General features: G+C 37.9%; 2 pseudogenes; both read left to right on the top strand.

Moving 5' to 3' along the window:
* The first annotated feature begins 10,839 nt into the window (after positions 1-10,839).
* On the top strand, positions 10,840-11,459 carry LOC149200188 (protein FLX-like 2 pseudogene; annotated as a pseudogene).
* Positions 11,460-11,754: 295 nt separating this feature from the next.
* LOC149200187 (serine/threonine-protein phosphatase 5 pseudogene) lies at positions 11,755-17,652 on the top strand (annotated as a pseudogene).
* The last annotated feature ends 6,210 nt before the right edge of the window (positions 17,653-23,862 follow it).

Genomic DNA, 23,862 nt, shown 5'->3' with positions numbered 1-23,862 from the left:
TGTAGGAAAAAGTAACTAGGACTTTGCCTTGTAGGACACTAGGTTTGTCTTAAGATAAGATATGATAATATAGTGGAGACATATAATAAATCTAGAACTTATAAAAATGGAAATAAAACTCATAGTTGAAAAAGATGGAGTTAAGGGTGAGCACATATATACCCCATTTTAAAACCCATGTTTTGTGATATGTAATTAAGATAGATAATCCTAGAATGGTCAGCATGGGTATTTTAACAAAATTTATTTTATGTAAATATTAATTTGTATTAAATATATTACTAAAACAAAAGAGGAGACCACCTAGCATGACTCTTAATGCTCGAGTGAACAGTTGTAAGGGGGATCTAGGAAGTTTCCTACCTTACCTGAATTCAATGTACTAAAATTATGGTTTGATATTTGAACCACCCAACTACTAGCAATTGTGGGAAGGAATTATGGAAGTCTTACTGAGCTACTCTAGGAGTAGGGACTCCATACCCAATGTGGAGACTTCTAAGGGACCACATAGCTCAAGGAGGAACCCCAAATTCTCATGTTGGGAGCATGTGTGGGGCAGAGTAGGGTAGAGGATAGTGGTGAGTAGTGTAAGTGAAATGTGTGCAAAAGAGAGAGAGAGAGAGAGAGAGAGAGGTATGCCAGTGAACCATTAGAACTTTTGAATAAAAACCAGAAACACATGTGGGTTAAAAATGTGACTTTGCTTGGGGGTGACAAAGAATCATCTAAGTCACACAAACCTATGTGAAATTATGGACTACCCGATTAGTGATGGAATTCAATGATGAATTTATCATCCTAAGCTAGAATTCCAAATGAAAATGTTAAGAAATATTGTTTAATATATGCACAAAAAACACTAAAAATCACTCCCTTATGCTCTGTAGACCCAAAGTGGTCACATGATGAGAGATAACAAGACCTGGCTCTGTGGTTGAAAGACGATCTAGGAATCTTTGCGTATGAAGGAGAGTATCCTTCATGTCCTTTAACCTAATTTCCATCTGTAGAACTCTGAGAGAAGTTTCCTCCTAAGCCATCAAATCTAGCTCAATGGTGGCTAGTGGAAAGAAATTTGTAGTCTAGTTGTGCCTACAGTTGTGTAGAGAGTGGCTCTAGCTTCTTCAGTTTCCAACATACTGCTTTTGTTCAAATAAGTGTATAAACCTTTGTCTATTAATGAAATGATATTGTTATTCAATGTTTTATAACTAGTGCTGAGTTGGAATTTGATCTTAGGTGAATAGTTGAATATTGAATTTGGAAGGAAATTGAATATAAATATGTAATTTATTCTTAAAACAAGAGAAATCCTAGAAATATCAATGTATCATATTGAAGATTTGATTAGAAAAGTCTTCATAGAACATCTGAATAACTCATTAAAGAAATAATCAATGAAATCATTAAGCCTATAAATCTATTATAAAATTAATGTATAGTATGTAGTTGTTGGTACAACCATGGAACATAATACATGTTTAAGTTGGAAAACTTAAAGATTTTTTAGTTGTCACAAAGTGTAAGAGCCTTTTTTTGGATTCTCCAACCTCAAAATTATCATGTATGCAGGCACTAGATGTAACATGATGCTTAAATGTCTCTAGAATTCTTGGTGGTGTAATCTGTATTCTCTTTCACCTAGTGTTGGGTCCCTATAATACTAGTGATTACCCCATTACTATTGTAGTTATACCCCTTATTTATATTGTTGTGCCCCTATTACCCCCATATTGTTATTTCTGTGCCCCATAGAATCCCTCTATTGTTATTTTTGTGGCTTTATATTATTATTGTTAGGTCGGTTGGATTATATTGTGACTCCTTAGACTCCTATATATAGAAAGGAGGTTTTGTCATTTGTATCATCCAAGAATTGTTCATTTATGTAATGTAAAGGAGGTTTCCCCCTCGAAGAGGCTGAATTCTAAGGCGTTGATCTTTCTTTTCTATCTTTTCTTGAGCTGGTTTCATAACATTTGGTATCAGAGCTTTGGATTCTAGGGTTTCGCTGCTCCAAACAGGTCATCGTCGCATTTTCGCTATAAATTTTTTTCTGTGACGTTTCAGAAGTCGCAAAAAAAAACCCATTTGAGAAGAAATCTCACTGAACCTTGGGTCCAAATTTCAGAGCTTTTCGCGCGATATTTGCGGAGATATGATCTACGGAAGTTGGTCTTTTTGCAGACTCCTGAATTGCATTCAAAATAGGTGACCTGGGGAAAATCGACATAACTTTCTCTCTGGGGATCGGATTGAAGTTTCGTAAGAAGGTACAAAAAGAGGACAGACTGTAGTTTCTTGTGGGTGTTTTTTAGATCCAAAGGTCGAAACAGTGACTCGCGGCACGTCGTACAAGTTAGCTCTACTGAACTAGTCTATAATCAAGTCACTGTGGGAGATTTCGCATAACTCTTCCTTGGAGAATCCAATTTGGGTCAGACTTGTGGCAATGGAAAGAGGACATAGAGAGCTACTACAGGTCACAAGTTCAGAACTAGATGATTGGAAAGTACAGAGATACATCAGAGGCAATATCGAGCTCCTACAAAGTGAAAAAAGGTGTGTAGATTTTTTTAAAATTTTTGCTTAAGCTTGGTTTGAAAATTTATTTTGAAGGAATTCAAAGGGCATAGTAGAGCATTATTATCAGTAACTGATGCCCCGAGGAAAGAAAATGCAAACACCTAGTAAGGAACCTGAAAGCTCTAGCATGACTCATGAAGAAGAGGAAGAAATGCTACATGATATATCAAAATTACAAGAACAAGTGCAACAAATGTCACGCTCACAAAAGTTAACAGATGCTAAGATAAATGGCGTGGAAGCTAAGATAAATGGCGTGGAATCTAAGATGAATGGCATGGAAGCTAAGATGGACAATTTGAAGATAGATTTGAACACAAATTTGAAGACAGGCATGGCAGATTTGAAGACAAATTTGACTAATTTTCTACAAGAAATACTTACTAATGGTGAAAAGGTAGTAAAGGAAACTCATGATGAGAACAAAAGAAATGTTAATCATGATTCCATAGACGCTAATGTTGGATCGAAGAATCACCACATTCCAAAAATCGATATGAGGAAGTTTGATGGCAAGGATCCCGCCACATGGATATTACAGATGGAGCAATTCTTCGATCTCAATAATGTGCAAAACACACAAAAGGTACGTATGGCAACTTTATATTTGGAACCAAATCAGTTTGTATGGTATCAATGGCTTTGTTCTCGTAAAAAATTTATCACTTGGGCAATTTTTACGGAAGAATTGATAGCACATTATGAGGATACAAAAAGCAACACTTTTTTTAGCCAATTGATAAGTCTCAAACAAAAGGGTTCAATAATGGAGCACATTGAGGAGTTCCAAAAATTGAACATAAGGGTAAAAGATATTCCAGAGGAGCATAGGATTGATGTGTTCATAGGGTCTTTAAAGGATAATATCCAACATGATGTGCGCCTTTGGGAACCTGATTCATTAGAGAAGGCATTCAGGTTAGCAAGAAAAATGGAAAGCAAAATTATGGCAACTAGGAAGCATACCATTCACAACTATAAAGACGGAAGTGTTGTTGCCCATAGTCTTCCACAACCTACAAGGTTGACACCACAACAATTGGAAGAAAAAAGAGCAAAAGGGCTTTGTTACAATTGTGATAGCAAATACACAAAAGGTCATAAGTGTGCTGAGAAGAAATTATTCTACATAGATTGTGAAGAGGAAGAAGAAAAGGAGCAAGAAAGGTCAAAAGAAGAGGATATATTCCAGGAACAAAGCCTAGATGAAGAACAAATAAATCCGACCATATCTTGTAATGCATTGGCAGGAATTACCACTCCTCAAACCATCAAGATAGAAGGACAAATCAAGAAGAAAAAGGTAATAGTGTTGATTGATTCAGGAAGCACCCACAATTTTATTCATTGTAGGGTAGCAAAAGAATTGAATTGCTTCCTATATCCAGCACCAGAGTGTCAAGTGATGATTGCAAATGGAGGAACAATAAATTGCTCTGGAAAGTGCCATAATATCAAGCTATCCATGGGAGAATATGTATTGACTAGCCCAATGCTTTCCATTCCAATGGGAGGTGTTGATGTTGTACTAGGAGTCCAATGGCTACAATCCTTGGGTACAATAGCTTTTAATTTTCAAGAACTTTTCATGAAATTTTTTGTGGAAGGAAAGGAAGTTGAATTAAGGGGTATTGCAGGGAAACCAGGAAAGATAATCAGCTCTAATGGCATGACAAAGCTTCTAAAAAAGGAGCAAAGAGGTGTAATTGCACAATTATGTTCGCTAGATGTTTCCACATTGGAATCATCTATTTCTCCAGATCTCCAAAAAGTCCTGGACAATCATTCCAAGGTATTTGAGACTCCCAAAGGTCTCCCACCTATGCGTGATCATGATCATGCTATTCATCTGATTCCAGGAAGTGTTCCTCCAAACATCAGGCCGTACAGATATCCATATGTCCAAAAACGTGAAATTGAACGTATGGTTGCAGAAATGCTAGAGGCTGGTATAATTCAACCAAGTCAAAGTTCTTTCTCAGCTCCAGTAGTATTGGTGCACAAGAAGGATGGATCATGGCGCATGTGTCCAGATTATAGGGAGCTCAACAAGCTCACTATTAAAGATAAGTTCCCCATTCCTGTCATTGATGAATTACTGGATGAATTGCATGGATCAATTTACTTCACCAAGTTGGATCTTCGTTCGGGATATCATCAAATCAGAATGAAGATTGAAGACATTTCGAAAACGGCATTTAGAACTCATGAGGGTCATTATGAATTTTTGGTCATGCCTTTTGGCCTTACCAATGCACCTTCAACATTTCAAGGTTTGATGAATTCAATTTTCAAACCATTCCTTAGAAAATTTGTGTTAGTATTTTTTGATGATATACTAATCTACAGCAAGTCTTGGAAGGATCATGTTGAACATGTTGACAAGGTGCTACAACTATTGGAGGAGAAACAATTATATGCAAAAAGATCCAAATGTTTCTTTGGAGTCCAGGAGGTGGAATATTTGGGTCATATTGTATCTCATGAAGGAGTTAAGGTAGACCCTAGCAAAATTAAAGCCATTAAGGAATGGAAAATCCCCACATCCATAAAGCATCTGCGAGGATTTCTTGGGTTGACAGGGTATTATCGCAAGTTCGTTAAGAATTATGGGAGAATAGCAGCACCTCTAACAACATTATTGAAGAAAGATTCATTTTCATGGACTCCGGAAGCAACAAAGGCCTTTAAACATCTTAAAGAGGCAATGTGCCAAGCACCGGTCTTAGCTACACCGGACTTCACAAAAACCTTTATTGTGGAATGTGATGCTTCAGGAAATGGAATTGGTGCTGTTCTAATGCAAGATGAAAGACCCATTGCTTTTGAAAGTCGTCCAATCAAGGGAAAGTTTTTAAGCAAAGCTATTTATGAGAAGGAAATGTTGGCAATACTCCATGCACTTAAGAAATGGCGACCCTACCTAATGGGAAGACACTTCAAGGTAAAAATGGATCATGATAGCCTTAAATACTTTTTAGAACAAAGATTATCCTCTGAAGAGCAACAAAAGTGGGTCACAAAGATGTTGGGTTATGACTTTGAAATCATCTACAAAAAAGGAAAGCAAAATGTGGTGGCAGATGCACTCTCAAGAAAGGATGAGGATATGGAAGCATTGTTGTGTGCCATTTCTATTATCCAACCAGATTGGATAAACGAAGCAAAGGAGGAATGGAAGAATGACGAAGAAGTGTGGGCACTTATTCGAAAGCTACAACAAGATTCCAGTACTTCTGATACATTTAGCTGGAAAAATGATTCGTTATGGTACAAAGATCACTTATACCTCTGTAAGAATTCCCAGCTAAAACAAAAGATTCTTATGGAATTGCACACTTTTCCCTTAGGAGGGCACTCAGGATTTTTTAAAACTTACCACAGGGTTAAGAAGGAATTTTTTTGGGATGGCCTTAAATCAGATATTCAAAAGTTTGTGGCGGAATGTTTGGTTTGCCAACAAAATAAATTTGAAACAATTAAGACACAGGGTCTATTACAACCTTTATCCATTCCAAGCCAACGTTGGGAGGAGGTTTCAATGGATTTTATCACAGGTTTACCCAAGTCTGAGGGAAAGAGTGTCATCATGGTGGTAGTTGACAGACTTACCAAGTATGCACACTTTTGTGCATTATCACATCCATTTAAAGCCAGTACAGTTTCTACTGCATTTATGGAAACAATTCAAAAGCTACATGGAAACCCAAAGATTATTGTAAGTGACAGAGATCCCATTTTCACTGGAAATTTTTGGACAGAATTATTTTCTTGTCTTGGTACTCAGTTAGCTCATAACACCTAGATAGGAGTAAAGTTACATAGATGAATATAAAATGTAAAATAAAGTATTAGCCTTAATTTCTCATCAATTATCTAATTGGAAGAGTTGATCAAATTTGACGTATTTCGCATAGAAATATTTTAATAGGTATTTGTTGAAATATTCTCCCTCATTTGATAGAAATTTTATTGTTTCTCCTATATTTTTGGTGGGCAAGAGTTATCCATTGCCTGAAAGAAGGAATTATGTTTAGATATAAATTTATTGTTTTATCATGTAAGAGTTTCTCTGGAATTTATGCTTATGAGATAAGCTCTTACTTTATCCTTTCATTGCAATAATAATTACTTACTTCATTAACATAAAGATATCCATATTATTGTTTTAATACTATGATAAGTCTCCTCCACCTTAGAAATTATACTAAGTATGTCTTTGTAGAATGATCCATGTAAAGGTAAGTCTTTTTTGGATGATCCATGAGGGAGTACATCTTTGTGGGAAAGTTCTTCAAAACCTACACCCTCAACTTGCATAGTTAGAAAATAGACTAAGTATGGACTATGTAATTTGCGCAATGCAAAAAAATGTTGGTGCAAATTGGTTATCACTGGAAAATTGTGGAAGTGTAAGTAATGGCAGTGAAAAGTGTTGTGAAAAAGATATTTGCACCAACATAAAGTGAATATTAAAATATTATATAGTTTGGAAGTGGGAGTGAAAGAAATATTAAAATAATATTTGTTCGGGAAAGGTGGTCCAAACATATTGTTTTGGAAATAAATAGTAAATAATAAGACATTCTCTAACTATTATACTTTTTGAAGTTTTGGGATGGAATCCCACAAAATGTTTTTGATTAAATCATGATATTTTGTTATTTAACATGAGTTTTTTACTACATATATGGATTCAACATCTTGAAAAACTCTTGGAACACTCATATTGTGGAGAGTTTACAACTCAAACTTGTGATTCAAAACAATCCTTGTAGGATTCTAAGAAAAAACCACTAGAAAACTCCAAAACATAATATGGGTAGACAATGACAAATAATCAAGTTCACGATGAAGAAAGCCAAGAAATTGATAATAAATGATCATTTATTTACTTTGAAATTTATGTTGATTATTTTAAATGGACATGAAGTAATAAAATAATAATGTTAAGGGAGAAATGTAAAAAGGCCTAAATATAAAAAATAAAGTAATTCATGAAAAAAAGTAAAGAATGACATGGCCAAAAGACTCTAGTGATAACAAGCCACACCCTTGAAATGACATGTGTGATGCACAAGCATTGGCTCAAGTACCAAATTATATCTATGTTAGCTTAGGGGGTTGCTGGTATTACTAGGAAGTTGGTTTCCTAGGGTCGATTAAATGTATTTTTTATAAGTTATTAATAGATTTGAATTGTAAGTGTTCTTGAATGTTTGAGAACCTGATTAGATCTAGTCTGGCGAGATTTTGTAGGGATAAGAAATCCTAATTTAGGTGTTAGTTAGAGGTTTGTGGGTCGTTGGGGATATCAAGATCTAGTTGAGGAAAAGGTGGAACTGAATCATAACCGGTTCAGAATCCTGGGTATAGAAGATATATTCAAAGAATGTAACAGAGGGGGGAGAGATTAGATTTTAGTTATTGTTTTGTAATCCTAGGGCATATGATGGATCAGAGGCCATTAAATTAGAAGATCAAGCCGAATAGACATAGTGAGTCTCATTTTGTAATTATGTATCAATTTATATATATGCACAGAAATTAATTTCCAACGTATTAGTGTGTTTCAATATTGTGTTGTGGTTGCAGTCTGGATGTTGTAAACCGCCAACAGAATATGGATATACATTTTTGAATCCAACATATTGGATAAGCCCAATAAACCAAGGTGCAGATTTTGATTGCTTGCTCTGGAATAACGACCAGACATAGTTGTGCTATAGTTGCAATTCCTATAAAGTGGGGTTGTTGGAAAACCTGAAAATAGACTGGAGAGTGGCCGATATTGTATTGTTGGTCACTATCGTGGCCCTCATTTGGGGGTACATAGTTGGATGCAGCGCCTTCTGCAAAGAGAGACAAAGGAATGCCATGGACCTCTGAATCCATCTGAGGAATCAAAGCAGTTGTCGAAGTCTGAAAAAGGAGTCAAATTATTAGACCAGGGCACAAATTGGTAGGTTGTTTGAGGTCGTGTTAAGAGAAATTTTTGAAACCGAGGTACTCAGGCTCGCATTTGGGGTTTCTTAACCAACCTCTGGGCCAAGCATGCTTGTCCAAACTCTACCAAGCTGAGAGGAAACTTGGGTGTATTCGTAAAGGTAGATATTGTATCACTAGTGTGTGGGATCAATGAAACATTGATTGTAGTAGGGCCGAGGGTTTATTTGATGAGGAGCTGATATGTATGCAGGGTTGAAATTAGATACAAGACTGAATTAGAAGTGACAGCTGTAGCAACGAATGAGTATCAGATACACCTGTTTCGATCCTAAAGTACCAAGCCATAGGCTTGGCATCATTTTTGGTATCAGAGCGGGGAAAATATTTCCTGCGGAAAGGAGTTTTTGCGTGCGAAGAAAGAAGAGTGTGACCAACCAAGGTGACAGAGCTGGTAATCAGAAAGACTGGCAGGACAAAAAGACAAACAAGCATGTTTTGTGTGCAAGGGTTCAAAGGTTGCACAGGGAGAAAGCAGGTCTTGGAAAAAGGCAGAAGCTGACAGTAGCAAGGAGGTAAGATAGCAAAGATGGGATGTGATTAATACTTCCAAGGAAAAGTTGCAGAGGGCAAATGGCCAAGGACAATAGAGATCAAAGATAACAGAGATGAAAGATAGCAGAGAGAGCTGAGAATTTCATTCTCAAGGGAGATTTTAAATCCAAACACATAGCAGAACAGAGAGGAGAAGAGTTTTACTCTCAAAGAAAGAATTTGTAGAAAGCAAATAATTTGAGACAGTCCATGCAAAATGCAGATGGACATGATCCTGCAGGGATCATAAAAAATATATATATGATGATATTTTGTTTTAACTGAGTTGATAAACTGTGATTGAAGGTTTTCAGTAGTAGGCAAAGGGAAAAGTAGAGCAAAGAAAGCACTCTGAATTGGCAATGAACTTGAAGAATCCAACAAGAGATTGGACAGAGAGGACAACTGAAGTGTTCTCAAGGGAGAGTGAGAGCTTGCAAAAGCCTAGAAGGAGCAAAGATGTTGCTCAAGAGAAGGTTCCAGATAGAGGACCGTGCTTACCAAATGACTGAGTGAGGAGAGCTTAGTGAGGTAAGATTGCAGTAAGGAGGACTTGCTATTGCGGAGGCTTGTTGCAGTGGAGTGAGGAGCTCATGAAGAGAAGATGAAGACAAAGATGATGGAAGATCATTGCAGAGGTTCTGAAGAAAGCCACTATAGAGGAAAGGATTCCAATACAAAAGGCATGAAGAGGATGAGTCAAGAGGATCTTGACATGCAACTTGCTGACATGAAAGCAAGATTGGAGATATTGACAGAGCTGCTACAAGAACCAGAAGACCAGAAAAGAGGATGGACCTTTCCAGTAAAAGGAAAGAAGGTGACTTGGTACTCATTATAGATGTGGTGGAAGCAAAAGGAGATTGCCTTATGGACAAAGGAACTCAAATTCTTTGAGTCAAGGATAAGAATTGAAGATGTCACAGGCAAAATTATTCAGAGGAAAATGCTTGAAGAAGCAGGAGAAGCAGATGAAGTTATTTGCAAGCCAGAGGAAGGAATATCTCTGAATGATGATGAGGAAGAGGTGAGATTGTATGAGGGTCTCGAAAGTTTAGAAGAGAACTTGGATCAACATACTGAAATGTTAACAAGAAACCTTGAGGAAAGCTCAAGGAGATATTCTGAAATGGTGATGGGAAGACTAGAAGGAAATTCAGAGAAATAGGTTGAACCGGTGATAGAAAAATTGAAGGAACACTCAACACAACATACTGAAATGTTGTCTGAGACACTGAATTCTCATATTTGTAATACTAATTCAAGTGTTAATGTCAATTATGCAGGTGAAAAAGGACAACCAATGAAGATCGTCAAAGAAGTTCATGAAGAAGAGACTATGTTATCTGAAAACATAGTAAAAGATCATCATGTTGTCATGATGAAAGGCATGATTGATTCAACCATGGGAGATGTTGAGTTGATCAACCTGAAAAAGATACTCAAGGAAGAAGACATGAAGCAAAAATTCACCTAGCGAAAGGCGAAAAAAAGGAAGAAGAGTTGACAATGACAAGAAGTCAACAACAGGATCAAGGAGAAGAAGAAAGAAGCTCTCATCAAGAAGCTAGTGTATGGGAGAAGGAGCTAGAGTTGCTGGAGAAATGGCTAAAAGCACTAGTACCTGATGAAGACTGCAAGATATCTTCCACATTTCTTCCTCACTCCTTGTCACAATCGACTGGGAGAGGAATTTGTAGAGACAAAGAGATGGCTAGTAGAGGTCACATGCCACCCCATTTTGCTAGACACCTTCAAGGCCTAGGCATGGGGCCTGAGATATATGGTCCAGCCATGGGACCCCCTGCAGGTCATCATTCTTTGGATATGTTACCACCACCAGAAGTGTTGGAACATAAGCTTACAACACAAAGAGTGGAGATGCAAATGCCTACAATAGAAAACCAAAGGTTAGTTGCAACACATGGAGCTTTGAGACAAGATATTGTTATGTCTCAACATCAACTGGAGCGATTGCATTTATTGCAGCTATGCAGAATGATAAGGATCAGCAAATTAGAAGTTTTTTGGACAAAATTGCAAATATGGAGGCAGATCTCCAGGCTAGTGAATCTATCAAGGCAGAGTTGCAACAAGCTCGTTCTAGTGCACAAAGTCTTCAATCAGCTAGACAAGATTTAAATGAGCAAGTGCAACAGCTAAATCAAGAATTGCAACGAGCCCATGCAGAAGTTCAACAGATTCCTGCTATGGATACAGAAGTAGAGAGCTTAAGGTAGGAGCTTCAACGTGGAAGGGCTACATTCGAGTATGAAAAGGCTGCAAGCAGTAAAGGAAGAAGAAGCAGAGGAAGAAGTTCACAACTATGAACCAAGGCAAGGAAGCATTATTAGAATAGATGATGTAGAGGAAAAGCTTGAAAACTCTTTGAAGGAGTTAAATCAACACACTGAAGTGTTGATGAAAGAAGAAAGTCCAGAACAACAAGTTGAAATACTATTGAAAGGAGACACACCGTCTGAATGTGTGAAACAAAGGAAGATGCAACTGGACAGAAGCAACCAGCTAAAGCAAGAAGGAAGAATTAATTAAGAAGACCAGCAAGAAGATCTACTGGAAACAGAGATTGAGAACATAAGGAAGTTGATGTTGAAGCAGACCAAAATGCAAAGGTTAGCAGCATCAGAAAAGGTGATCAATCAAGTACTAAAAGATTTTCAGCAGGTTAAGAGAATTTGTCCAAATGATCCTGATGCCACCAAGAAGCTTAAAGAGACCGAGACAACAATACAAAATGTTAGACTTATTGAGGCCATCTCAGTGAATGATCTTGAGAATCATTATGTTGTGGATTCCATTGATTTTCGTTCAATATAGGTAGAGCCCTAGTATGTTGGTGCTAGAATAGAAGGAGAAAATGTGACATTGGAATTTATAAAGAAAATGATGGATGACTTCAAGAATCAGAAAAATATACACAGAAGGTATGCATTTCAAATATTATTGCAAGTAAAGGATTTGTTGGAGGTGATGCCATTGCTGGTTGACATCAATATTCCGAATGGAAAGCAATTCACTATTTATGGTGACATCCATGGTCAGAATTATGACCTTTTGAATTAATGGGCTTCCTTCGGAGGACAATCCTTATCTTTTTAATGGTGATTTTGTTGATTGAGGATCATTTTTAGTTGAAGTCATACTTGTGCTATTCACATTCAAGTGTATGTGTCCAACTGGACTCTATCTTGCAAGAGGAAATCATGAAAAAAGGAGTATGAACAAGATTTATGGTTTTGAGGGCGAAGTCAAGTCCAAGTACAGTGAAAGCATGGTTGAGCTTTTCGCTGAAGTGTTTTTTTGCTTGCCTTTGGCTCATGTCCTCAATGACAAGATTTTTGTTGTCCATGGTGGTCTTTTTAGTGTTGATGGTATAAAACTGGATGATATCAAAGAAATTGATCGATTCCGAGAGCCACCTGAAGAGGGTCTGATGTGTGCAATACTTTGGAGTGATCCACAGCCTCGTAAAGGGCATGGGCCCAGCAAACGAGATGTTGGTTTGTCTTTTGGAGAAGATGTGACCAAAAGGTTTCTCCAAGAAAACAATCTTGAGCTGGTGGTCAGGTCTCATGAAGTTAAAGAGGAAGGTTATGAAATTGAACATGATGGAAAACTTATTACGGTTTTCTTAGAACCAAACTATTGTGACCAAAGAAGGAAGATGAAGCAGGAAGAAGCTGACATGCAACAGAAATGGAGGAGCATAACATATGGACAACTCCAGAACAAAGTCTGGGATCCAGGAGGAAATTTTTTCTTTTTGAAAGCACATGATCAGGAGATCATGAATGTTTTCAAGTGTGGGAGTCTAATGCAGGAGCATTGGCTCAAGTACCAAATTATATCTATGTTAGCTTAGGGGGGTGTTGGTATTACTAGGAAGTTGGTTCCTAGGGTCGATTAAATGCATTTTTTATAAGTAATTAATAGGTTTGAATTGTAAGTGTTCTCGAATGTTTGAGAACCTGATTAGATCTAGTCTGGTGAGATTTTGTAGGGATAAGAAATCCTAATTTAGGTGTTAGTTAGAGGTTTGTGGGTCATTGGGGATATCAAGATCTAGTTGAGGAAAAGGTGGAACTGAATCATAACCGGTTCAGAATCCTGGGTATAGAAGATATATTCGAAGAATGTCACAGAGGGGGGGAGAGATTAGATTTTAGTTATTGTTTTGTAAGCCTAGGGAATATGATGGATTGGAGGCCATTAAATTAGAAGATCAGGCCGAGTAGACACAACGAGTCTCATTTTGTAATTATGTATCGATTTATATATATACACAGAAATTAATTTCCAACGTATTAGTGTGTTTCGATATTGTGTTGTGGTTGAAGTCTGGATGCTGTAAACCGCCAACAGAATGTGGATATACATTTGTGAATCCAACATATTGGATAAGCCCCATAAACCAAGGCGCAGATTTTGATTGCTTGCTCTGGAATAACAACCAGACACAGTTGTGCTACAGTTGTAATTCCTGTAAAGTGGAGCTATTGGAAAACCTAAAAATAGACTAGAGAGTGGCCGATATTGTATTGTTGGTCACTATGGTGGCCCTCATTTGGGGGTACATAGTTGGATGCAGCGCCTTCCACAAAGCGAGATAGAGGAATGCCATGGACCTCTGAATCCATATGAGGAATCAAAGTGATTGCTGCAGTCTAGAAAAGGAGTCGAATTATTAGACTAGGGCACAAATTGGTAGGTTGTTTGAGGTCATGCTGAGAGAAATTTTTGAAACCGAGGTACTCAGGCTCGCATTTGGGGTTTCTTGGCCAACCTCTAGGCCGAGCATGCTTGTCCAAACTCTGCCAAGCTGAGAGGAAACCTGGGCATATTCGCAAAGGCCGATACCGTATCACTGGTGTGTGGGATCAGTGAAACATTGATTGTAGTAGGGCTGAGGGTTTATTTGATGAGGATATGATATGTATGCAGGGTTGAAATTAGATACAAGACCGAATTAGAAGTGACAACTGTAGCAGTGAATGAGTATCAGATACACCTGTTTCGATCCTAAGGTACCAAGCCATAAGCTTGGCATCAATGTGGCATTGGTTTCCAAATCATCTACTATTTTTCATATATATAAACATATTGATATAGCAATAGTGTAAAAATCTTCTAAAAAGCATATCTTAATGTCTCATTCTTAAAATGATACAAATTTCATATCACTAAGAAAACTCTTGATAAACACAAACAATGGAGACCTAAGAAATGAGGTCTGAAGTGATTACGAGAAAGAAAAAATTTAAAGTGGGCAATGGGGAGTGCAGTGATTACATAAACCATCCGTAGAGGCACCGGTTAATAAATTAAAGAAAAAATGTTTTCTCCTTCAGGTCATGAACCTTTGCGTGTGGGGTCCACATTGTTAATGGTCTACCGGATCAAATCTTGATCTGTTTGCTTGTGTGACCCACAATGCTTGCTTTTCCATCTTCCCGTGCAGCTCAGAGGGCTCACCTGCACCTTCCACATGTCGTGAACAATGCGTGAAGGAGACGTCGGCATCATCCCAAAAAGCACACTACGTGGAAAAAGCAGAACCCAACAAAATGGTTGACCTCGAAAGCATATTGTCTAATGTGAATCTTATGGACTACAACTTGACACGCATCTATTCAGTTGGACGACCCCTCACACGTGTTAGTCAAATTGATATCTGTACAAATTTTCCAACTAAGAGTGTTGCATACGGAACAGGATAGTTAGAGAAAATTAATGGGAAATACACACCTTTCATATTAAGCAAGGTAAGGTTGGAAACCTCATCCATAACTCTAATTTGTATTATTAACTATTATTCACCTGAGAAAATGAAAAGTTATAATTGAATAGTAACAATATTTGAGGAATAATTAGAATAAGGATTTTGAAATTAATTATGGTTTTAAAATGTGTAAAGAGACGCAGATAAGATTGTTAAATTGTGATAATTTCAAAGACATATGTACATTTCAATTTAATATTTTAATATTATTAGTTTTTCAAGAGAGAATATAACATTATTTAATAAAAAAAATGAAAACTACAATCTCAAGTCATTTATTCATTAACTTTGCATGTCAATATGAAAATAGCACAATCAAATTGAGAATAGAGGGCAATTTCTTCAAATAAATAAAAGCTTAACTTAATTACTTAAATAGAAAGCTAAGTTATCCAATAAAATTGTTCACTATTTCATTTTGAAATATATTTTTACTTATTTCTTCATTATGAATTGAATTGAATGATTTTAATTTATATAAAAAAATTGTCATCTTTCATTAATTATGAAATTATCCATAATAATAATATAATATTGAATTTATTTATAAAACAAAAGAATTAATCTATATTCATTTTAATCTCACATTCATTAAGTTTCTAAGAAATATATTTCAATTTCAATATTATTTAAACTTCTATGAAATATATTTAAACTTCAATAGTATTTAAAGTGAGTTTTAACCTATTATTTTTATATGTCAAAGTGCTATTAATTTGACATTTTTTACTATGCAAGAAATCTCACATGAATAATTCAACATGCCAGGGGAATTCTTCTACAATCCCTCTAAATTGTAAGTGTCTTTGAGCTAAATCAAAACTCTTTATGGAAATTTGCATTCAATTGAAAGGATTTTTTAGCACTAACTTTTGTAATTCAGACAAATTTACAAGACAAACAAATTACCAAGCACAACAAATAACATGCAATCTTTTATGTCCAATGGTGGCATGCACGCTGGAAAAAAAATAAAAGATAAAATAAAATAAAAATTAAACCCCTCCCCAAAAACACTCAAAAAATAAAAAACTAGCATAGAACGGCAGGGAGGCATGTGTGTACTCCAGCTTAAACTTGGGAGATATATGTCAAAACGTTCTCTTAGCTATAAGGTCAATACACCATTTAAGATGATTAGCCGACTCAAAAGATAAAATTTAAAATTCCTACTTGCAAACATGTAACTGCCCCCTCCATATACAAGCTTCAATCACATTGATTTTCTGCTGACAATCAATATGCTCAAAACATATTATTAATAAATTTCCCAATGGCAAGTCATGCTCAGAACAAATTATTAAGAAATTTCTCAATTGTAAGTATAATGCTAACCACTGGAAATAATAAATATCAATTCCCCTTCAAACCTTTGTCAATTTTTCCAAAACATCTCATCATTGCTAAGAATGTTTACTTTCTCGATATGAAATCACAGTACTTATTAAAAAAAAAAAAAACTATGAACCACTTTATTCTTGGGAAAACCAATTTTTTCCAAAACATCTCCTCATTGCTAAGAATGTTTACTTCCTCGATATGTAATCACACTACATATTAAAAAAAAACTACGAACCACTTTATTCTTGGGAAAACCAATACTTACAACACGTAATTAAATTATGAGAAGATACTTAAATGCATTAGGAGTTGTTAACCACTTTAAAAGGATTATATTTTTAATTTAATAATTAAATAATTAAAAGAATTATATTTTTAATATGGATTTTTATATTAATATCTTTTTTTGCTAAAGCAAGAGTCGTACCTTCTATTTCATTAAATCGCAAAACAACTTACATAAAATACAACAGTCCCAAAGGAACTGTGGGCCAAAGAAAAACCATCCGCTAACAGCCTAGGGCCCTAAGCTAAAGGCAAAACCACTGAGCCTCGGTCCCACAAAGAAACTACAATATCCACAAAATACAGACAAAGTCGAGACTGTTCGATCTATGAGGGGAGATCGAACGGACGAGGCTCAAATCGGGCCGGAAACAAGCAAAAAATTAAAATTTCGAATCGGACCCAATGAGGAATTAGGGACCCAACTAAAAGGATTTTGGGTCCAAATGGGGGGATAACCCTCGAGCATGTAGAGTGCGAAAGCCACCAATTCCCACCGTGACGCAAAACCTACCCAGAAGATATTTTTCACTGGATCAGCACCATTTTCCTTGACTGTTGATCCTCCACTCCAGATCCAAAGGCAGAGGATAATATCGCAATACCTAGTATCTCGATGATTAACCACACAATAGCCATCCTGGACCCACCAACATGCTCGCTTGTTCCTAACCATAGATCCATCTTGCATGATCTGACGACCGAGGAGCATATCACACGAGCCTAAGCCACCAATAGTTACCGCACGATGAGGGCAGTATTCCTTCCCCGTACAATGCCACGTGTTGCTTGGTGAGTGGAATCGCTCCCAACTCCGCAAAACTGCTTCCCGCGTGAAGGGCATGCGATGGACGAAAAACCACCTCACGAGCGGTATTGCCGCCACAGAAAGGAAAACAGGAGTTTTAAGGCTACCGGGAAAGCCGGAATTCGCGAGCATCAACCCATCTCCGTGGGTGCATGAACCAGTGCAAAATGAAAATCCATCTATTTGGCCGACCATCCGCAGAACTGTGTCTGCTCAGCAACTTCCATTTGAAATTCCTGTGTTCATACTGTCGAGGGTAGGGGAGGCCGACAGTGCCCTGCATCCCTAGAATGTTCTTACTTCAGAAAAACACTGCATAAAGAGTCCAAATCAACTAAACCCCACCTCTGTGTCTTTGTTTCGAAACACCATTATGTCCTCATCCGCTTGGTCATGACATTGTGCCTTTAATCTATTCAGAGGCATTTTAGGCCAACTCAGCGCAACCCTGCTTTTGGTACAGAGCACTCCTTGATTGGCCAAGATGTCTGCCAATTTATTTGCTATCCTTCGCACATGGTTAAAACTCATGGTACATAAGCCTTGAAGATGAAGCTGAATCCTTTGAAAGACCTGGAGCAGCCTCCATTGTTTTAAGACTTTTTTCGGCTCCATGCCACAGCTGATTCTTTTGACCGAGTTTATGATTAACTCTGAAACAGCTTCGACAATAACATTCTGGAGATTATCCTACTTCAGGAATTCTAAACATTGTTCAAGAACCATTAATTCCGCCATATTTTTAGTGGCTCCTCCCAAATGGCAATGGAAAATAAAAAGGAGACTGCCTTTTTCATCCCTTAACACCCCTCCAGAGCCAGCAATACTCGGGTTATCTTTGGAAGCCCCATCAATGTTGTATTTCAAAAAACCCTGAGGGGGAGGATGCCAATAATCTTGCTTAGTATCCAGTTTCAAAACATTCCTGTCCAAGCCCTATGGAATAAGCCCCTGCATACCCAACTTAAGAAGTATCTGTGTTTCAGCTTCTGAAGGTGGATTCTTAGGGAAAGTTCACACTATGGTACTTACCATCTCCTTAAGTTGTCTTAAGATTTGCTCAAAAAGGCGTTGGGGGGAACTTTTTTCATTCTTAAAGATTATGTTGTTCCTTTCTTTCCAGACAGTCCATATTATGAAGCTTGGCGTTAAAGCCCAGGCTGAGCCTAGAAGATCAAAATTAGAGTAGTTGCGTCTCCAATTGATTAGGGTATTGATAATTCTTCCTTTGTCCCTGTCTATCTGCTCGAAAATGGTGGCAAAAGTATCCCACAACCAAGAGGTGAAAATGCAATTATTGAGAAGGTGCTCCATTGTTTCCTCTTGGGCTTCACAGAGTTGGCATTTGGAAGGCCTAGAACACCCCTCTTCTGAATGTTATCCCAAGTTAGAATTTTCCTATGATGAACCAACCACATGAAGAGTTTAATCTTCATCCATCCTTGATGTCTCCATATGTTCTGCCAAACCCTGTCCGGTTCAGTGGAATCCAGCTCAAGGAGTATGCATTTTTCCTCCTTAAGATTGAAGGTGCCTGCATTATTGTTGCCCCATCTAAGTTGATCATGCCCTCCTGTCACTAAAATTTTCCTTTGTTCCAATATTGTCAGAAGTGCCTCTACTTTGGCTTTCAGTGGACTATCTTCCCTATGATCCATATTCTTCCAGGTTCTCCATTTTCCTTCACTATTGGTTTGATCCCAAAAATCTTTTACCTTAAATAACCTTTTGGTATCAGTTTCTTTCTTGAGATCTAGAAGGTCCTATCTTAACAGTGTAGGTTCTTGTTTCCATTTATCCTCCCAAAACAAAGCAAGATCACCATCTCTGATCTCCCAGAAGCTGTTTTTTTTTACTAATCCTCTTCCCCCAGGCCTTATTCCAGATGTGTGAGCCCTTTATGATGCCAAACATCCTTATGAGATCATTATCTTGCCAAGTGATGGCATATTTTTCTTTCTAGATACTAGCCCACTGCACATTTGGGTCTTTTACCCAGCGCCACCATAATTTCACCCCTAAAATTTTACTTAGTGCTTTTGGATCATCCAGTCCAAGACCCCCATATTTTTTAGGTTTTCAAATCTTCTCCCAGTCTACCAAGGCCCATTTCTCTCTTTCCTCCCCCTTCCCACAAATAAAGTCTCTTTGGATGGTTCTAAAATGTTGCAAAACTCCTTTTGGAGCTGGAAGAGCTGATAGCATGAAGATGGGGATTGATTGGAGAACAACTTTTGTAAGCACTAACCGACTAGCCAAGTTTAAAGATCTAAAGATCCATTTCCTGATTTTTATCATGCATCTTATTAATCACTTGCTCCCAAATTCCTTTGTGCAAAGGTTTATCAGTAAGAGGAACTCCCAAATATTTGGAGGGAAGGACATCCCTTTGAAAGCCTAGAATCTTGGAGATATCTTTCTGAATAGCAATATCGATATTAAAGAAAAAAAATCTTATATTTGGAGAGATTAACTTCCATACCTGTAGCCATGGCAAAGTCAGACAGGATATGTTTGTATGCTAGAGCTTCTTTGACCATGGGGATTCCTTGCAGCATAGTATCATCAACAAATTGTTGATGGGTCAAAGCCTGACCAGTCTCTGAAAGTTGGAGGCCTTTGATATTACCAACTTCTTTCACATGCTTGATAGACCGACCCAATCCTTCCATCATGAGGATGAAGAGAAAGGGAGAGAGCAGATCACCCTGCCTGAGGCCTCTGGAAGGAGTAAAAGTCTTGGAAGGAGAACCATTAACCAGAATTGAAAAGCTGGAAGAAGTTACCAGGGCCATGACCCATCTTACCCAGTTATGATCAAACCCAAAAGCAATAAGGACCCTCCTTATATAGGTCCAATTCAACTTATCATAAGCTTTGGCTAGGTCCAATTGCATAATCATACTAGCCTTCCTATTGCTTGTCAATGAGTGCACCACCTCATGCGCTTGAATGATGTTATTGAGAATTTGTCTGCCCTCCACATAACCAGATTGCTCCACAGAAACTAGAGTAGGAAGAAGTGGTTTGAGTCTGTTAGCAACAACCTTGGATATTATCTTATATACCACATTGCACAAGGCTATGGGTCTAAACCTATCTGGAGTTTGAGCATTGTCCTGTTTTGGGATCAGGGAGATGAAGGAAGTATTGAGCGCCTTCAAAATAGTTCTATTCAACCTGGAATCTTCCACTATGTTCAGAATATCCTGTTTAACAATATTCCAGCAAGCTTTAAAGAAATCCACATTGAAACCATCAGGGCCTGGCGCTTTACCATTCTTCATTTCTTTGATGAGCTCACTAACATCCTCTTCTGTCACTGGCCTATTGAGATTGAAATTATCCTCTCTAGTAACCAGTCTAGGAATATGTCCTGTTAGATCCCTGATAAAATTATCTCTGTCTGGAATGGTTTCCTGTGCTATTCCATGAAACTGTTGAACTAACAAATCTTCTATATCTTCATGGGAATTAAGAAGGTGGCCACCCTCATCCTTGATCGAAGAGATCCTATTATGAGATCTGTTCACTGTGGTAGATTTGTGGAAAAATCTAGTGTTACGCTCCCCTTCTTTCAGCCATTGAACTCTAGATTTTTGTCTCCAAAATATTTCCTCTTGTTTACATAAATTCTCCCAGTCTTGATGGTGTTTGGTGACTTGGTCATTTCTATCTTTATCAAAGCCATCGATGATAAGGGTTTGATTGAGTTCCCACATTTTATCTTCAATAACTTTTTTTGCTGCAAAAATATTGCCAAATTCATTCTTGTTCCAATCTTTAAGTCTGAACTTAATGTGATGTAGTCTTTTGTGTAGCTGGAACATTCTTGTTCCCTGAATATGTAGATCTTTTGTCCACCATTTTGTGATCTTGTTGATGAAGTCTGGGTGGGTGAGCCATATATTCTCAAATCTGAAAGGTCTATTCTTGGGGGTACCAATGCCCTGAACCTCAAGTTGAACAGGCCAATGGTCTGAGCCTCCAAACGGGAGAATTCTCGCTATCGTTTCCTTGTTGGTGAGCATAAGGTCCTCTGAGATTATGAATCTGTCTAATTTTGAGGCTACTTGAGACTCTCCTCCTCTTTTATTGTTCCAAGTAAAGAGACCATTACTCATGTCAATATCAACAAGCTTCATATTATCTATAAAAGTTTGAAATGCTGAAGAGTCTTTGCTTAAAGTTCTGGTTCCCCCTTTTTTCTCTGAAAGTGATTTGATCATGTTGAAGTCCCCACACAAGATCCATGGTACATCTACATGTCTGTCTCTAAGCTCCATAAGGGAATTTAGAAACCTGAGTTTATCATCCATTCTTTGAGGGCCATAAACATTAGGTCTCACTATCTCCCACCAGCTGTATAACCACTGACAAATAATTTCTAGATGCCTCAGCATCTATTATGCCAATCTTTTGGGGGTTCCAAAGAGTAAGTATGCCCCCTGGTGTGTTATCTACTTTGACTTCTAGAAACTCAAATCTATTGAGCCATTTTTTGTGAATTTCTTTTATTTTTTGAATGGAACATTTAGTTTCCTAGATAAGGATCATATCCGGAGCTTCTTGTTTCATTCTATTACTAAGAATTCTTTGTTTTTTTTTTTTTTTTTTTTTCACTTCTGGTTCACGGATACCATGGTCAGTGGTCCGCTACGTCCAGGATCGGAAGTCTCTAGGGTGGACCCCACCCGAAGGGGGTCACACCCCTCGGCCATCACAGACCTAACCCTAAGAGCTTTCGGGTTTCGACCCTATGACCTCCCATTGGTGAGGCCTTCGGCTTGACCGATTGAGCTAACCCTTGGGGCTTCTTTGTTTTCTTTTACTACCTAGACCTCTGATATTCCAAGATGTAAACTTCATTATTAAAGATTCGTAAAGGAGTAGCTGGTTAGATCTTTCATCTTACCTGAATCTATCATTAGCTTTCCACATTCCATCAATAACTCGTTTTGCTTTTTCCTGCCTCTTTTCTTTCCTGGGTTTTTGGGTGCTAATCCAGGTGTGATTTTCATAGTTTTCACACCTTCGTTGTGCTACCTTTCATTTTTTCTTTGCCTGTCTAGCCCTTTAGCCTGAGTTTTCCATAGGAAGAGTTGTTGTACTCTATTGAACTCTTCTTGTGGTAATGAGTCTACCCCACTCATGGTCCCCTATTTCAAGAACCATTCTAGATCTAGGTGTTCCCTATCAAGAATCTCTTGCAGTTCATGATCCTCCATTTCCATCTCACTCTGGGTCATTTCTTGGTCCAAATCCAGTTCTGCATCACTTAGCATAGTCTCTTTATGTTTGTTAATATCATGTGTTTGTACTCTATCTTCTTCTTTCTCCTTCTTCACTGGGCTTCCTTCTATAACCTGATCTTCTTTTGTTATCTCTTCTTCTTCTTCTTCGAGTACTTGGAACCTATTCAGATTAGCTTGTTGCCCTTCTGTTTGATGTTGCTTTGGCTCCCTATTGCCCCCTTTTCCTCTATGTAACACTTTGTGAAAGCCATCAATATCTTTCATTGTGGTCGCTTTACTTCTGTTCTCTATTTTACTGAGAGGAAAGTCTCTAAATAGGTGCCCATGCTCATGGCACCTCCGACATCTGAAAGGAATATGTTCATAGCCTACTGTTTACACCCATTCCTCATCAAAAACTTCCAAGATGACCTCATCTGGTAGAGCTCCAGAGAGATCCATCTCCACACATATTCGTGTGAAGGAAGTGTACTTTCCCCTTTTGGTGGCCTTAGAAGCTTTGACAAAATGCCCTAATTTTTTTCCTATGGCAGATAACGATTCCGTTTGCTAGTAATTAAGAGGTAGAGAGTAGAGTCTTACCCAGACCAGGACCAAAGTGAAAGTTTCTCGCTCAGGGACAAAATTCATCATCCACGATCGCATGTAGAGGCTTGTTGCTGCATAAAAGTAGGGCCCTCCTTCAAACACCCTATCTTTATCCTCAATATTTGTGAAGACCACAGTGAAGAAACCCTTTGACCCAAGATGTAGGTCAATGCTTCCTTTTGGTTTCCAGTTGTATTTAATCCATGTCTGTAAAGCCTTTTCAGTGGGCCATAATCCCATGAATTTACAAATGATAGCATATGTCCGCATGTGGTCCCTGTGCACCTGCAGAGTAGGATCATTTAAAACTACTCTGGGTGTGACCTCAACTTTGGGTTTACATGGCCCCTTTTGTGCTTTGTTTTTCACTCCCTGTTCCTTGTCTTCTTCCTCATTTTCTATATTGTTGTTATTCTCCCTTGACTTGTTAAATTCTAGCTCCTCTTCCATGTTCCTTATCCATTCACCTAAAGGACCTCTGACACTCTCTATTGGTTTCTTACCTCGGCTAGCCACTGCCTACCTGTAGGAGGGAGTGGAGCTCCCTCCTTTGCGCCCTTCCATGGAGTTCTTACACCTACAAATGCCTAAAAACCCTAGCTCTTCAACAATGTAGAAGTGGGTACATCTCTCTCTTCGGAATGTGTGTTGGTGTA

Source organism: Pinus tabuliformis, chromosome 2_1, assembly GCF_031772625.1.
Source record: "Pinus tabuliformis cultivar Carrire ecotype Pingquan chromosome 2_1, CPIR1, whole genome shotgun sequence".
NCBI lineage: Eukaryota > Viridiplantae > Streptophyta > Pinopsida > Pinales > Pinaceae > Pinus > Pinus tabuliformis.
The sequence above is the reverse complement of the archived record's forward strand: the minus strand, read 5'-3'. Positions and strand labels throughout refer to the sequence as shown.